Source organism: Quercus suber, unplaced genomic scaffold, assembly GCF_002906115.3.
Source record: "Quercus suber isolate HL8 unplaced genomic scaffold, Cork oak 2.0 scaffold_233, whole genome shotgun sequence".
Lineage (NCBI taxonomy): Eukaryota > Viridiplantae > Streptophyta > Magnoliopsida > Fagales > Fagaceae > Quercus > Quercus suber.
The window spans coordinates 398,473-414,695 of record NW_027069690.1 but is presented as its reverse complement, the minus strand read 5'-3'; the positions used below and the strand labels follow the sequence as shown (position 1 = coordinate 414,695).

General features: G+C 32.8%; 2 long non-coding RNA genes across 3 annotated transcripts; one reads left to right on the top strand and one right to left on the bottom strand.

The window, feature by feature from the left end:
* The first annotated feature begins 10,015 nt into the window (after positions 1-10,015).
* Positions 10,016-12,908, top strand: LOC136070419 (uncharacterized). The gene is made up of 2 exons (XR_010631658.1): positions 10,016-10,658; positions 12,622-12,908. It is a non-coding gene; the product is annotated as an uncharacterized LOC136070419 (long non-coding RNA).
* Positions 12,909-13,285: 377 nt separating this feature from the next.
* Positions 13,286-15,886, bottom strand: LOC136070420 (uncharacterized). 2 transcript variants are annotated; one of them, XR_010631659.1, is made up of 3 exons: positions 14,994-15,886; positions 13,958-14,044; positions 13,286-13,669 (listed from the first exon to the last, which is right to left on the bottom strand). It is a non-coding gene; the product is annotated as an uncharacterized LOC136070420 (long non-coding RNA). The 2 variants fall into 2 exon arrangements; XR_010631660.1 differs by having other exon boundaries at positions 13,286-13,601; positions 14,994-15,884.
* Positions 15,887-16,223: the final 337 nt, after the last annotated feature.

Sequence of the window (16,223 nt, the reverse complement as noted above, 5' to 3'; positions counted from 1 at the left end):
TATGGCCATTGTCGCTATTGGCCACCACCTATCCTATTGTTTCTATCAAAATCAGTTGAATCCAGCTTGACACCTAAATGCTATAATTTTTAAATGAAAATTTTTTAAAATTAAATATTAATTAAATAATATTATTTAAATTTCTATATTATTATTATTATTATTATTATTTATTTTTTAAATCAATGCTCTTGGTTTTTAGGCGCAAAATTACTAATTAAATTTTTGTATTTAGATTTTATTAACATCTCTTTTACAATTAATAATAGCTAATCCACTTAATTAATGCACTCATAAAATTTTATTTTGGTGAAACAATTTAGGGTTTTTTTTTAAAATTTTTTATTTACTTTTTATATCTGAAATAGAAATCATATTCTAGCTTAATACAAGTATGTGTGTGTGAAACTCCTCCTACAGGCTTGAATCTTAACTTTTATCCCCATCCTACACTAAGGGTGTGTTTGGTAGAGTTAGGGAGAATGAAAAAAAAAATGAGGAAAAATGAGGAGGGAAAACATTTTAAAAGGTGTTTAGTTGGATAATGCAACTAGTGGATGCAAAAGAACTTGGAGATGGTGCTCTCTACCCAATATGGAGGCTAAGAGAAATGCAACAATTTGGAGTCCAAGCCCTCATCTAGTTTCCCAAATTCTCATCATTATATTAATAACGAAAGGTGCCCAATTATATTTAGAGGTTTCAATTGAATTAGATTTTTGTTAACCAATATTTTGAGGCCTTCTTAGATGTTGAAGAAATAATGCAAAACTCACTTATATATATATATATATAAACAATTTAATTACCACCCTACAACATACTTTTTGTACCTTTTTTTTTTTCAATAGGGGCTTTTGGGTTCTTATAAATTTATGCGGGGGCCTTAGTCTATCACTAGCCAACTCTAGCCACTATGACGATAACTCTACCCCAATTGTAATTGTTGATGAGAGATGATGAGAGTCGAGACATCAAAAAATTATATTTTGTGTTGCAAACAAATAAAGAAAAAAAAAAAATCACTTTCCACTAAAAATATTTATGATAAAAAATCAACGCTAAAATGAACAAATTAGAACTCTTTGTTTCAATAATTGCGGTCACACGTTTTGCTTGTCATAATCGGTCTAATGTAATTAAAAATGAGTTATTTGAAACATATTCTCCTTCTTAATTAGAAACTTTTATCTTTTATCTTTCATTATGAAATACAAAAGCCCCACATTAAAACTTACATGAAAACAGTCAGGAAAAAATTGCCAAATGTCCTTTTCGTGCAAAAATAGCAGGTTATTGTTCTCTTTTTCAAACTAATTAGGGAAATGCTTCTCTTTTGAAACTCGATTTGCGATAAATCAAGTTAGGCCCTATAGCGGCGTTTTTAAGAAGCCTATAGTGACGTTTTCAAGACTTATAGTGGCGTTTTATAACTCTATCTCTATAAAATTGAGTTATAGGTAAAAAAAAAAAAAAATTGCCTATAACTCAATTTCATGGAGGTCAAGTTACAAAACGCCACTATAGGTCCTTAAAATGTCACTATAGGTCCTTAAAAATGCCGTTATAGGGCTCTAGAATTTTTTTTTTTTTTTAACTCGATTTATCACAAATCGAGTTACAAAAGAGGGACATTTTCCTAATTAGTTTAAAAAAGGGGCAAAGTGCTACTATTTTTGCCCGAACAGAACATTTTACAATTTTGTCCAAATAGTCAAAATATTATGGGAACTCTCATGTAAAATATAAGACCAACATCTGCTTTGATGCTTTAGCCTTTAAGTCTCAAATCTCGATTTTTTGAATTCAATGGATGGCTAGAAAAGCAAATGTTACTGCCTATATCTTAGCCAAGTGGTCTTTGTTGAACAACTCTTTTTTTTTTTTTTTTTTTTTTTTGTGATGTGGAATCGTGGCCTTTTTGTTTTTAAAAAAAAAAAAAAAAAAAAAAAAAAAAAACTCTAGCCACTATGACGATAACTCTACCCCAATTGTAATTGTTGATGAGAGATGATGAGAGTCGAGACATCAAAAAATTATATTTTGTGTTGCAAGCAAATAAAGAAAAAAAAAAAATCACTTTCCACTAAAAATATTTATGATAAAAAATCAACGCTAAAATGAACAAATTAGAACTCTTTGTTTCAATAATTGCGGTCACACGTTTTGCTTGTCATAATCGGTCTAATGTAATTAAAAATGAGTTATTTGAAACATATTCTCCTTCTTAATTAGAAACTTTTCTCTTTTATCTTTCATTATGAAATACAAAAGCCCCACATTAAAACTTACATGAAAACAGTCAGGAAAAAATTGCCAAATGTCCTTTTCGTGCAAAAATAGCAGCTCATTGTCCTCTTTTTCAAACTAATTAGGGAAATGCTTCTCTTTTGAAACTCGATTTGCGATAAATCGAGTTAGACCCTATAGCGGCGTTTTTAAGAAGCCTATAGTGACGTTTTCAAGACTTATAGTGGCGTTTTATAACTCTATCTCTATAAATTTGAGTTATAGGTAAAAAAAAAATTGCCTATAACTCGATTTCATGGAAGTTGAGTTACAAAACGCCACTATAGGTCCTTAAAACGTCACTATAGGTCCTTAAAAATGCCGTTATAGGGCTCTAGAATTTTTTTTTTTTTAACTCGATTTATCACAAATCGAGTTACAAAAGAGGGGCATTTTCCTAATTAGTTTAAAAAATAGGGCAAAGTGCTACTATTTTTGCCCGAAAAGAACATTTTACAATTTTGTCCAAATAGTCAAAATATTATGGGAACTCTCATATAAAATATAAGACCAACATCTGCTTTGATGCTTTAGCCTTTAAGTCTCAAATCTCGATTTTTTGAATTCAATGGATGGCTAGAAAAGCAAATGTTACTGCCTATATCTTAGCCAAGTGGTCTTTGTTGAACAACTCTTTTTTTTTTTTTTTTTGATGTGGAATCGTGGCCTTTTTGTTTTGTTTCTATAATTAAAGCTGAGGTTCGTAATCTTTCTGTGCTGTGTTTTTTTATCTTAATAAAAGTTTCTAGTTCATAATAATAATAATTAAAAAAAAAAAACCAACTAAAGGGGCCGAGTAAATAAATATATTTTATTTATTTCTTGTATTAAAAATAATCATTAATTAAATTATTATGAAATCATTGATTTGACCATCAACCAACTATAATTGAATAATAAAAAAAAAATTCTTTCTCTTTTTCGATTATTTTTGCCTCTTTTTTAAAACAATGGTGATTGTGACTGATAATGGATATTCTTCAATTCCTTTCAAGGATAAATATAGTTTAAGCATAGAAGAAAGAAAAAGTCCTTATGGATAGGGATGGCAATGGGGCAGGGTGGGGCCGAAGAATGGGATCTTCGTCCTCGCCGCACTTGATTTTGTCTTGCCCATCTTTGTCCCGCCTCGCATGATGGAGAAAATTTTCTCACTCCATCCTTGCCCTTTAGGGCCCCACGAAGTCCTGCTCCACTCCGTAAAACTCTACTTTTTGTTAATTTGCCTTACAGCTAGTACAATTTTTTTAATGAAACCTATTTCGTTAATAAAAATATGCTTGAAATTACAACTAAATTTATCCCATCATATCAAATCAATTTTTAGAAAAAATTGAATAATATATCTAAGTGTTTAACAAGACAATCATAAATTTTTTTTAAAAAAAAAAACTCATAATATAACATATAGCAAAATAAAGGCAGAGAACTACATTGTGTAGAATAAAATAAGCTAATATTGATATGTTTGTTCAAATAGTAAAGTTTTAGGGTATGAAAGATTTACAATTATAACCCTTAGTAATGCAGAGCAAGACTGGGACGGGGAGGGGCAGGGCGGGGTGGGTCTAAAAAGTTTAAACCCATCCTCGGCTTGCCCTGCCCCGCCCTATGGTGCGGGGCTAAAATCTTGCCCCATCCTCTTCCCACCACCTTTGCAGGGAAAGGAAAACCCACGCAAGGCGACGCAGGGAGGGGTGGGGAAAAATTGACATCCCTACCTATGGAGGTGGAGGCATTTGGACATGCATTTATAGCTTTAAAATGACAAATTTGTAAACCTAAATTGTGGTCTTACATATTTGAGATAAATATACCGACTAGGCATACTCAAAATTCTCATATATATCTTATCATAAAAATAAAAAATAAAAAAAAGAAGAAAAAGAAAAAACTCATATATTGCACCAATTAATTTTAGATGTATTTTAATGTAATTATGGAAGGGGCTCTTAAGGGCTGTTTGGTTTTTGTGTTTCCATCACTCATAACTCTGTTTCCATCACCCATAACTCAAAAATGGTGAGACCCACGGCTGAGAAGTGTGTTTGGCTTTTGTTTTCAGTTTTTGTTTCCATAACTCAATTCTCTGATTTTTTTAGTGATAAGTTATGGAAACTGGAAACACATTTTAGGTGTTTTCAGTTTCCAAAACTCAGTTTTCAATGACATTTTCGTAATTAAACACACTAAGGGTCCCACGATCAGAGTAACATCACACCCAAGCGCTGCTTTTGATGGGTCTTCCTCAACGGCTCTTCACTAAAGTAGACCACACTCTCATCTCCACTTTTCTTTCTTTCTCTGTTCTTCTTTATATGTTCTTCTTCTTAAGAGAAAAATCTCACCCACACTGAAAGACAAAAGAATCTCAGCCCTCCCCATCCACGACCTCTTCATACCACCACCGATCAGAGCTTAGACCCACCATCTTCTCCATCCTTCCAAAATAAAGAAACAAACTTTTCAATTCAAACAATACCCACAAACAATACCCATCAAAAATTTTAATTCAAACAATCTCCAAAAAAAACCTCAACCCAAAACAAACACAACCCCAACTGCATAAAAAACAAACCGAGTAAGATGTTTGTGTGTGGGTATTGCTGTTTTTCTTCTCCATTTCCACTGTTCGCACCATCATCTTATTCTCAGACCCATAAAAAAAATAAAAAAAATAAAATCAGGAAACAAACTTTTCAATCAGAACAATACCAATAAAAAATCTTTACAAATTTCACCGATAAAACTTAAGAGATCTATGAAAAATCAAACCTTGGGGTTTTCAAAAATCAACACCGATAAAATGTGGAGATCGACACTAGGTCGAGAAGGTGGGAGATCAACACTGGGTTAAGGGATCTATAAAAATCAACACCACTGGGTTGAGAAGGTGGGAGATCGGTGCCGATCAACGTCGCTACATGTTGGAGGATCAACACCGATCGGCGCCGCCGCTACACCGATCAATAGTGATCATCTTCTATCTTAGCTGGGTATGGGTTTGTGTTGGGAGAGTAACAGGGCAATGGTGACTAAAGGAGAAGAAAATGAAATGAAAAGAGTTGAGGGAGGCGGGTAGGCTAACTATATTCACTAGCATGTGCTCAGGTAGTGGGTCTCACAAACAGTAGAAAAATTTGAGTGATGAGAAGTTGAAAATATGTGCCAAACTTGTGGGATTTAGAAAATTGGAGTATTTTAAGTGATGAATGATGAGTGATGAAAAAAAAAAAAAAAAACCAAACAACCCCTTAGTCTCTGTGTTTTAAAAGCTCTGTATTCGTGGTGTTGTTTCTCTGTTTCCTTGGGTATTTGTTTTTTTTTTTCATCATTTAGATGTATCCTTGGCGACCATGTTAGAGGCACAAAAGAATATTTTACAATTCTAACACGAGTCCACATACAGACATACTCATTTAGAAAGAAATCAAATGAAAGGGACAGCATTTAGCAGGGCAATGAGACCAATAACTCTTCATATTGAGGAGCCCAGCACTTTTAAGCCACAAGAAGGACTACCGACAAGAAGAGAAAAAATCAGTTTGCATTGATTAGAATTGTCTTGTAAAATTATTCTAAAAAAAAAAGAGGAAGAATTATCTTGTAAAATGTATTGAATTTTATTATTTTGATAAATTCTTAGCTCAACATGATAAGGGAAATCAATTACTTTGTTATATAATGTCTATTTTTTGTAATTTGCTTTTAGATATACAGTCTTAGACTATCGACTAAAAAAGTCCGGAATTACTTTATAACATTTATTATGATGCATTCGTTGAACGAAGGGGTAACAAAAGTTATTATTCCACAAAAATTTAGAATATGGCTCGTATTAATTAAGAAATCAAGCAAAAGCTAGAATAGTAATTCTAATTTTGCATCAATTCCTTCTTGCTTCAATAGGCTAGATGGGGTTTATCACTCATCACATGTCTCACTGCAAGAAATTCCGATCTCCGAATTCGATTTGGTTCTGTTTTTATAAGTGAATTATTTATGCCCTCGAGTCCAATCCAATGATGGTAGAACAATTATTCTTTTTCAAGTGTCTTTTTATGCATCTAATTTGTTAGGTGGTCATGGTGACGTTGAAAATGACTTTGTTTTTGGAGTATTGTTGTTAATGATTCAGCCATACTTAGGGTTTGTTTGGATATAACTTATTTTGTTAAAAACTAAAAACTTATTGCTGAAAGTGTTGTAACAAAATAATTTATAAGCTAGCTGATTTTTTGGGTTAAAAGTACTGTAACTTCAACTAAATAGTAACGTGAACAATATAAAATAATTCATCTACATTTTTCATCTTTTTGTAGGGGTTTGTGAACAGTAACATGGGACCCAAGTAATTTTCAGCCAAACGCGCAAAACGTGGACGCAAAACGCTATCCAAACACTCAATTAATGTTATTGGTCCAAATACCTTTTGTTTGGAGAGAGATACTTTATACCTGCTGCGTAGTGAATACCATCTAACATTTCACCCATTCAACTAAATCAAGAGCTTTCCTGTCTCAATCAAAACTTTCCGTCTTCAAACAATAGTTAAATAAAGGTAGAGTTTTTTTCACATCTGAACCATTAATCTAGATGATATCATTCCAAAGAAAAAACCCTTGTTCTAATGCTTTCAACTTTCTGTTTTCAAATACTTATCTTTATCAAAATCCAATACACGTTTGGAGTGTTAGGGAAAAAAAAAATGGTTTTCAAAGAACAATAAGCAAAAGATTTATTTGAATTGATAGCTATATAGATAGTTTCCGATACCATAATTTTATGATTCTAGTATCCCATAAGGATTAAGTGTAAAATTAACCATGTGTTTATAAACTCTTGGATACCATTCCATTGCAAGCCTTATAAGCTCTTTGGCATCCTCTCTTGCAAGTCGGTTTCAAGGGTGAGTTCTACCCATGGATTCCTAACATAGAATTAGAACAAAGAAAATGCTTAATTATTAGTGAGTGTAGTCCTTACGTGATAATTTTTTTTAGAGTGGTCTTATTATTATTATTATTATTATTATTATTTTGCCATTTGGACTAATTTAATAAAGAGTAATGTATTTCATAATCATATTTATCACAATATAATTTATTATTATTATTATAGAGTTTTTTTTTTATTATTTAATTTTTGAAACCATAATTCTACCATAGTCAGTTGACTAAATTGTACATCTCCAAGTTAATCAATCGCATTTTTCATGTTACATGTAATTCTTTACTTCCATAAGGGTAGGGTATTCACGATCCCAATGACCTGCTCCAATATTTTGCATGCTTGTTTTTTTTTTTTTTTTTTTTTTGGGGATGCTAAATCTGTTTGTTCCAAAAGTTGTATGTCAAAGGATTTGCCGATAGTTTTGGAGCAATTGTTTTTCATCTAGTTGACTTAGAATCAATAATAGTAGTTATTTCCCTCATCATTTGATTCACATAACAGAGTAATCTTCGGTCCATATTAGAATGAGTTTATTTTATCCTTTTGAAGGAACATAGGATGTTGCAGCAATCTGAACAAACTGATGTGTTGACAAACCTTTTGTTTTCTTTGTTAACCAATTGAATTTATTGATGAAGCAAAGAAACTAAATGTTTGTTTCTAGGAAAATTATAAATAAATGTTAGTTTGTAGGTAAAATTATAAATTATCCAATATATGATAATAAAATGTTTCCTTTGAATGATATTGGTCATAATTTGGATACAATTAAAGCATTCACATCAAAAAACTTAAAAATTTTAGCTTTTGGCAACTCAAAACCTACTTTATCTATTTTAATAATTCGCTTTACAATTCATCCAACATCAAAGGTCTCTCTCTCTCTCTCTCTGATGCAGCCACCCTCACAACCCACCATTCACCATCTCCACAAACAAACCCACAACCAGCAACCACCCAATCACCACCACCACTGCTACAACTAGCCCATTTTGGCTATCACAACCAAAACCCAACAATCCACAACCGATCATCACAGTTGCCATAACCAAACCCAGCCTGATCTCAACCTACCCACCTCGATCTCAACCTAACCTAGACCAATCTCAACCCCAGCCACAAAAATGATCACCACCCACCACAACCTCTCTCCGTCTCTTTCTCAAGCACCACCATGCAAAGCCATTGCCACTACTAGCCACCTTTTGAAAGAGAGAATGAAAGAACATACTTGAGAGAGAGAGAGAGAGAGAGAGAGAGAGATTAATTTAATAATGAGAGAAGGAAAGAGAAAATAATTTAATATTGGTAGCAACTTGCTACAGTGAGTTGCTACTACTAGTAGTTCACTGTAGTAAGTTGGTAAAATTTTTTAAGTTTAGAAACATTGATGTTGGGTGTTTCTGTGTGCTTGAAGTGATAAAATAGCTAAAAAGCTTTTTTTTTTTAAGAGCATTGTTGTGAATGCTCTTAGAATTGGCCAACAATTTTATGATAAAGTATCATTCCTCCATAACAAAAGCATATACTTAGAAAAAAAAAAAAATCCTAGAAACCAAAATAAAATACCAATAATGAAAAGAAGCAAAAAAACAAATACCAACAACATTGTAATATACAACTTGAGGAAGTCCATAATGTCACCCAATAAACATAACCTCTCTCTTTTGTCTCTTAAAAATGGTTTGTTTGATACATTATTTTACTAAAGAATACTTCAAAAACAATTTATTTATTAGTGTATTTTTAACTAATACTGGTCACTCCATAAATATAAGTATTCGTAGGGTGTTTGGGGAGGGGGGGGAAGGGCAAAAGTTGGGGCTCAAATCTCTAGGAAGGAACTTCACATAGATTTGGATCCTCTCCATTTCAATATGAAATGGAGAGTGTCCAGTTAAAGGCTGAGATTGATTTAAAATCAATCTATGGCCTAAAATCAGCCACGCCATTTAAAATACACTTAACAAAGCACTGAGTCATAAAATACACTTAACATTAATTTTCAACGTTTCTTCTGTATCTGTGGGTTCTCACTTTCTCTGTCTCTCTCATAAAAAATCCATGGCTCCTCTCTCTCATCTCAATTGAGTTTCTCCCGCACTCTCCCTAGCGCTCCACTCTCTCAACCCCGACTGCACCTCCACCAGTCACTTCACCTCCACGCTTGCTTTTGCCTCTCCTCAACCCCATTATCNGAGAAGGAAAGAGAAAATAATTTAATATTGGTAGCAACTTGCTACAGTGAGTTGCTACTACTAGTAGTTCACTATAGTAAGTTGGTAAAATTTTTTAAGTTTAGAAACATTGATGTTGGGTGTTTCTGTGTGCTCGAAGTGATAAAATAGCTAAAAAGCTTTTTTTTTTTTTTAAGAGCATTGTTGTGAATGCTCTTAGAATTGGCCAACAATTTTATGATAAAGTATCATTCCTCCATAACAAAAGCATATACTTAGAAAAAAAAAATCCTAGAAACCAAAATAAAATACCAATAATGAAAAGAAGCAAAAAAACAAATACCAACAACATTGTAATATACAACTTGAGGAAGTCCATAATGTCACCCAATAAACATAACCTCTCTCTTTTGTCTCTTAAAAATGGTTTGTTTGATACATTATTTTACTAAAGAATACTTCAAAAACAATTTATTTATTAGTGTATTTTTAACTAATACTGGTCACTCCATAAATATAAGTATTCGTGGGGTGTTTGGGGAGGGGGGGGAAGGGCAAAAGTTGGGGCTCAAATCTCTAGGAGGGAACTTCACATGGATTTGGATCCTCTCCATTTCAATATGAAATGGAGAGTGTCCAGTTAAAGGCTGAGATTGATTTAAAATCAATCTATGGCCTAAAATCAGCCACGCCATTTAAAATACACTTAACAAAGCACTGAGTCATAAAATACACTTAACATTAATTTTCAACGTTTCTTCTGTCTCTGTGGGTTCTCACTTTCTCTGTCTCTCTCATAAAAAATCCATGGCTCCTCTCTCTCATCTCAATTGAGTTTCTCCCGCACTCTCCCTAGCGCTCCACTCTCTCAACCCCGACTGCACCTCCACCAGTTACTTCACCTCCACGCTTGCTCTTTGCCTCTCCCTCAACCCCATTATCACCGCTTCCCATATACCCAACTCAAACCCATAAGCAAGAACAAAGAAAAAACAGTAAACCCATAAGAAACCCACACACTTGCACCTTTTTTGGACCTAGATCAGAGAGAGAGTAAGGGTTGGGGTTTGGAGAGAATCGGGTGTTTAAGTGAGAATTTGATGCTTTTTAGACCCAAATCAGAGAAAGTAAGGGTTAGGGTTTGGATAGAATCGGGTAAGGGAGAAGTTGATGCTCAATCTCCATGGCTACAACTAGCAGCCACCGTGTTTCGCTTCACCAATTCCAGCGGTGGTTTCGGTAAAGTTCCTCTGTCTCTCTCTTTGATTTTTCCTTCTTTTAATTTTCTCAACAAAAAAGAAGATTTTTTAATTTTTTGTATTGTATTAGGATTTCGTTTTCTTTTGATTAAGAAATTGAATTCCCTGTTGTACTTGGGAAAAAAATAATGTGGAATATGTGTTATTCGATACAGATTGTTCAAGTGAAAAGACAACAATAAAACAGAATCTGTATGTATACTAAAGTGAATGATGGTTTACCTACTTGTTTTCCTTTTAAATAAACAAGCATTTATCTTTTGTCATTTTTCACCGGACTAAATCCCAAACTTTGCTAAGTTTCGCTTTGCTGATTTAAAGTTGTTATATATTCATCATAATCTTTAAGTTGATGAATGCGTTTTTTCCATTGTCAAACTAATTCTTGAATTTTTCTTGATTAGCTATAAACCTAAAATTACTTCAAATAATGATTTTTTTTAATTGCTTAATAGTGAGCGAGTATTTGCTCTAGCAGGCCTTTGAAATGAATTCCTCAAAAGTTAGGATTTTTTTTTTTTTGGGTCCAAATTGGAGTATTTCTTGATCATTTTTTTTTTCATGTGTATGACAGTATGATGAGCTTAAGTGTTTATAGTCTAGCTGCTTGTTTAATGTAAGAATGAATTTATCTTAGGATTTAAATGGTTATATTTTGAATCGTAATTCATGAAAATAGGTATAAAGATTTGGATTAGTTGCATGGCTTGCAACTTCATTGTGGATATATGATATCTTGCTTTTGATAAACATATATGGAAGGAGAAAGATTGAGAAATATAACAAAATGATGGGATTTGAAACTTATTTTAGTTGGTTAAAGATCGAATTTTTATTTTGTGCTTGTCTTGTATGTTTTTAATTTGATATGTCATTGGTAATAATTGAGCCGAATAGTTTTGTTAAATTTGATCAGAGTAGATCTATTTGAAAGACTGGTGAGAACTGATGGTCAAGCTCCCTCATACAGAGAGCTGTGAAGTGCCATTGGGTTAGCTATACTTATGATCTAATTGTTCTCCTTAGCAGTTAGCTAATATCTTAAATTGATACGGAGGCTTTAGGATTTATCTTGTTCTAGTACATATTGGTTGAATAATTGGTTGTTTTTTGGGACTGTCTTGTTTGTTTCCAAAGTGTTATTTCTTCAAAATGTGTTTTTAGTTGGCTAAAGGTTGAATTTTTATTTTGTGCTTGTTTTATGTCTTTCATGAAAAATCTGATTTATAAACAGTGGCCAAAAGGCCATTGGCTATAATTGAGAAGAATAGTTTGTTGAATTTGACCAAAATTAGCTTCATTTGAAACAATGGTGAGAATAGGCGTCAAAGTGCTATAAGGTTAGCTCTACTTATGATTTGGTTATACTCCTTAGCAGTTAGCAGATATGGGGGCTTTAGGATTTATCATAGCTTATTAGATATTGGTTGATTTTTAGGACTCTCTTGTTTGTTTCCAAAGTGTAAGCAAACTTGCAGCACTACTTCTTGCACAGAAAAAATAAAGTTCTTTTTTTACTAGACATGCTTTTTTGTAGCTAAATTCATGGGCAGTATTTGGGTTCAATTCCATTATCATGATCAACTTGTGAGTATTTGGGTAGTTTTAGCTGAATTATGGCTTGGAGTTCTGTGTAGCAAAAAGGCTTGATACAAATAGCTCAAGCTTGTGACTCTCAAGCTACTCACTGTGAAGCAAGCGAATCCCTGCTTGATCTAATTTTTATGTTTTAGCTGTTCCCATAAAAGTTTCAAGTCCATCAAGGCAATTGGATTAGTTGTAAATGGAGTGATCAACAGTTATTATTACCATTAAAGTAATGCATGATAGGAATTTTTTTTGGTCATATTATCATTTATCAAGTTTCTTTACTGCTAGATCAAGTTTTTTGGAAATTTTGATATATGTTTATCAATGAAATCACTCTTTTGTTCTTTTGTCAGGTTGAATGGCATGATTATAGGTATGCTATTCTTCTTTTGATCACTGAGAGCAAGAAAAGGCGAGTGCTGGAGGGATTAGTGAAGACCATGAAGCTGGCTTTGTTCACGATTTTTTTTTTTTGAGAGAAATTGATCATGAAATTTTAGATATATAGAACACGACTAATATCTAATTTAGTTGGGATCAAAATCAAGATGTAGCTATTTTGGCTTTCTTGAAACACTAAAATCACATATTTATATTGTGAAGCTAATTTAGCGCTATAAAGCCTTTTTGTTTTGGGTTTTGTTCATTTGGTTGTGGATAAAAATTTCAATGAATTTTTGTTGTCTTTGAGAATCATAATTATTAGCTTGTCTTTGAAAAGAAATTACTAGCTTTTATGCGCTTTGGTTGTGCCTTTTATATAAGTACTTTGTGATGACTGATTTGGAGTCATTGAAGCAATTAAGGATTAGTTTCTTAAAGATTTATAAGATACTTAAAGCAATCCTGACATAATTATTGCTAACTAAATCAAGGGCCATAGCTTGGAGAAACTAGCACAGTTATATATTACTTGTGTAGCAATTTTACATTCTTTAAGATAAGTAATATGAGGTGAGAATGCCACGTGAGAGAACAATTAGTACCTAAATATAAATAATTACTACTAAGAGAAAATTTCTGTGAAACAAATCATATTTTGCTATCATTTCTAGTAAATATTTTTATATAAGTACAATCAACCTGAATTTATTAACCGAATAGAAAATTAAAAGGGATAAAAGATTCAAAACATTATTTTTCTAGTACTAATCACACGTAAGTAGTGATGATTATATGGCAATTACAACAAATATTCTGTTACATTGAAGCTCCAACTTCATTTGAATTCACTGCAGCTCCATTAGGGGCATCATCTCCATGAAGCTGAGCAGAAACACCGTCTATGGCTGAATTCAACTGAGCAATCTTCTTTGTTAATATTTTGCGGGTTCTTTGTAGTCATCACACCACCAATGCAATATCAATGCATTGCAAACATTTTTTTTTATAAAATGATAACTAAAACAATATCAATAATAGTTAAAAAAGGATGAAAATACAAGTTAAGACAAACAATTTGTACAATGTTTCTTTTTCTTATTTTTTTTTTCTTGAAGCACAATTCATGAAGCTTACTTATAAATACGAACATTATATTTTTCTTGTTTTTCTTATGACAACCAACCATAACTAGGCCTTTATTTGTAACCAAAAAGACTTTACTTTCAAAGCTGAAGACATTAACAAACATGCATACACACATAATGAATAATTTAAAGGATTGCAAATGCAGGAACAACTTCTCACCTCCAAAGTTTTCTCCTCATCATATATAAATTTTGGCAACTTCCTCATCAAATCTTTTCTGTCAGCTCCAGCAAGTGCCTTGCTTATCTGCAAAACTAAACTCATCAGTACTTCAGCATAAAAACATTTTGAAAAATAAATAAATAAACAGTGCATTTGAGCTGTTAATTGTAAGAACAATATATAAACCACATCAATAGTCCAAAAGTGAATCAATAGCCCAATACTTACTGATGCATCACATGGTTGTTTAATTAGGCCAAATAATTACATACATTTACATATTTCTTGATACTACGACTTTAAATGAAATATTTTTACTCTATAGGCTCAAAAATGTGACAAAAACACATGTATTACTCCAATTAATTAGAACCTAAGGAGACAGATGCACAACACTCTCATTACAAAGCCACTAACAAAGATACTTGCACAATTTGGTTTTCCATCAAATAAACCAGATTTTAGATCATTAAAGTGTCAAAACGAACACATACACTACTCTACTTAATTGATAACCTAGGGAAACACAGACACCCAAGACCAAATAAGTTGGATTTCAGTAGGTACATTTTCTCATACATCTTCAGTGCATTTCACAACTTAAACCACAATAGTAACATAGGGAATGAGAAAAAACTAATCCATTGTGACAAACTTCAAACTAAGAAATTATTATCAAGCTAAGAATTATAGTTATGTTTTAGTGAAAGAAACTAAGGAATAAGAAATGGACACTTTTAGGCAAAGAAATCAGGATCAGAGGAAAAAATCATAGATTTAGTATCATAGGTAAACCATCATTTACTTTAGTATACATACAGATTCTGTTTTATTGTTGTCTTTTCACTTGAACAATTTGTATCGAATAACACAAATTCCACATTATTTTTTTCCCAAGTACAACTGAGAATTCAATTTCTTAATCAAAAGAAAATGAAATCCTAATACAATACAAAAAATTAAAAAAAATCTTCTTTTTTGTTGAGAAAATTAAAAGAAGGAAAAATCAAAGAGAGAGACAGAGGAACTTTACCAGAACCACCGCCGGAATTGGTGGAGCGGAACTGTAGCCATGGAGATTGAGCATCAACTTCTCTCTTACCCGATTCTATCCAAACCCTAACCCTTACTCTCTCTTTGATCTGGGTCTAAAAAGGGTGCGAGTGTGTGGGTTTCTTATGGGTTTACTGTTTTTTCTTTGTTCTTATGGGTTTGAGTAGGGTATGCGGGAAGCGGTGACGACGGGGTTGAGGGAGAGGGAGAGAGCAAGCGTGGAGGTGAAGAGACTGGTGGAGGCACAGTCGGGGTTGAGAGAGTGGAGCGCTAGGGAGAGTGAGGGAGAAACTTGGTTGAGGTGAGAGAGAGGAGCCATGGATTTTTGATGAGAGAGACAGAGAAAGTGAGAACCCATAGAGACAGAAGAAACGTTGAAAACTAACGTTAAGTGTATTTTTTTGACTCAGTGCTTTGTTAAGTGTATTTTAAATGGTTGATTTTAGGCCATAGATTGATTTTAAATCAGTCTTAGCCTTTAACTGGTCACTCTATATGAAATGGAGAGGATCTGGATCCACTTCACACACACCCATGTGAAATCAATTCCAAAACCTTAAATCAAACCCACACAATAGCAGCAAAAAAATTTCCACAAACCCATTTGAAATCAAAATCAAAACCAAAACCTAAATCAAAACCCACAAACAACGACAAAATCCCTATTTTCCAAACTCACACAAATCCATTTCAAATCAACCCTAAACCCTAAATCAAAACTCACGCAATAGAAATAGCACAATCCCTAAATCAAAACAAGGGAAATTTCATAGAGATAAGGAGAAGCAAAGAGAGGATGAACATGAGAGAGAGCTTTTTTTTCTTTGAGAGAGAGAGCTAAAAAGAACGTGAAAGAGTTTTTTTTTTTTTTTTTTTTTTTTTCAATTATGGTCAAATCCATGGGTTCCAAACTTTTCTAAATATTTACAAAAAATGAGATTAAAAAATGTTATTTGAAAACCAAAAACTGGTAGTTCTCTAAATTCAATATTCAAATACTCTAAAATGAAATAGGCGAAAATGCACATTTGGTCCTTACATGTTGGGCTGATTCTTGATTTGGTCTTAAATTAATTTTACTCCTAGGTCAGTTCTTAATTTCAGAAAATTAATTATATTTTGGTCATGCCGTCAACCCAATAATAAAAAAATCAGACGTGGCAAACAGAGCACATTGTTGGCATGTTATTTTATTAGCCACGTTAGCATC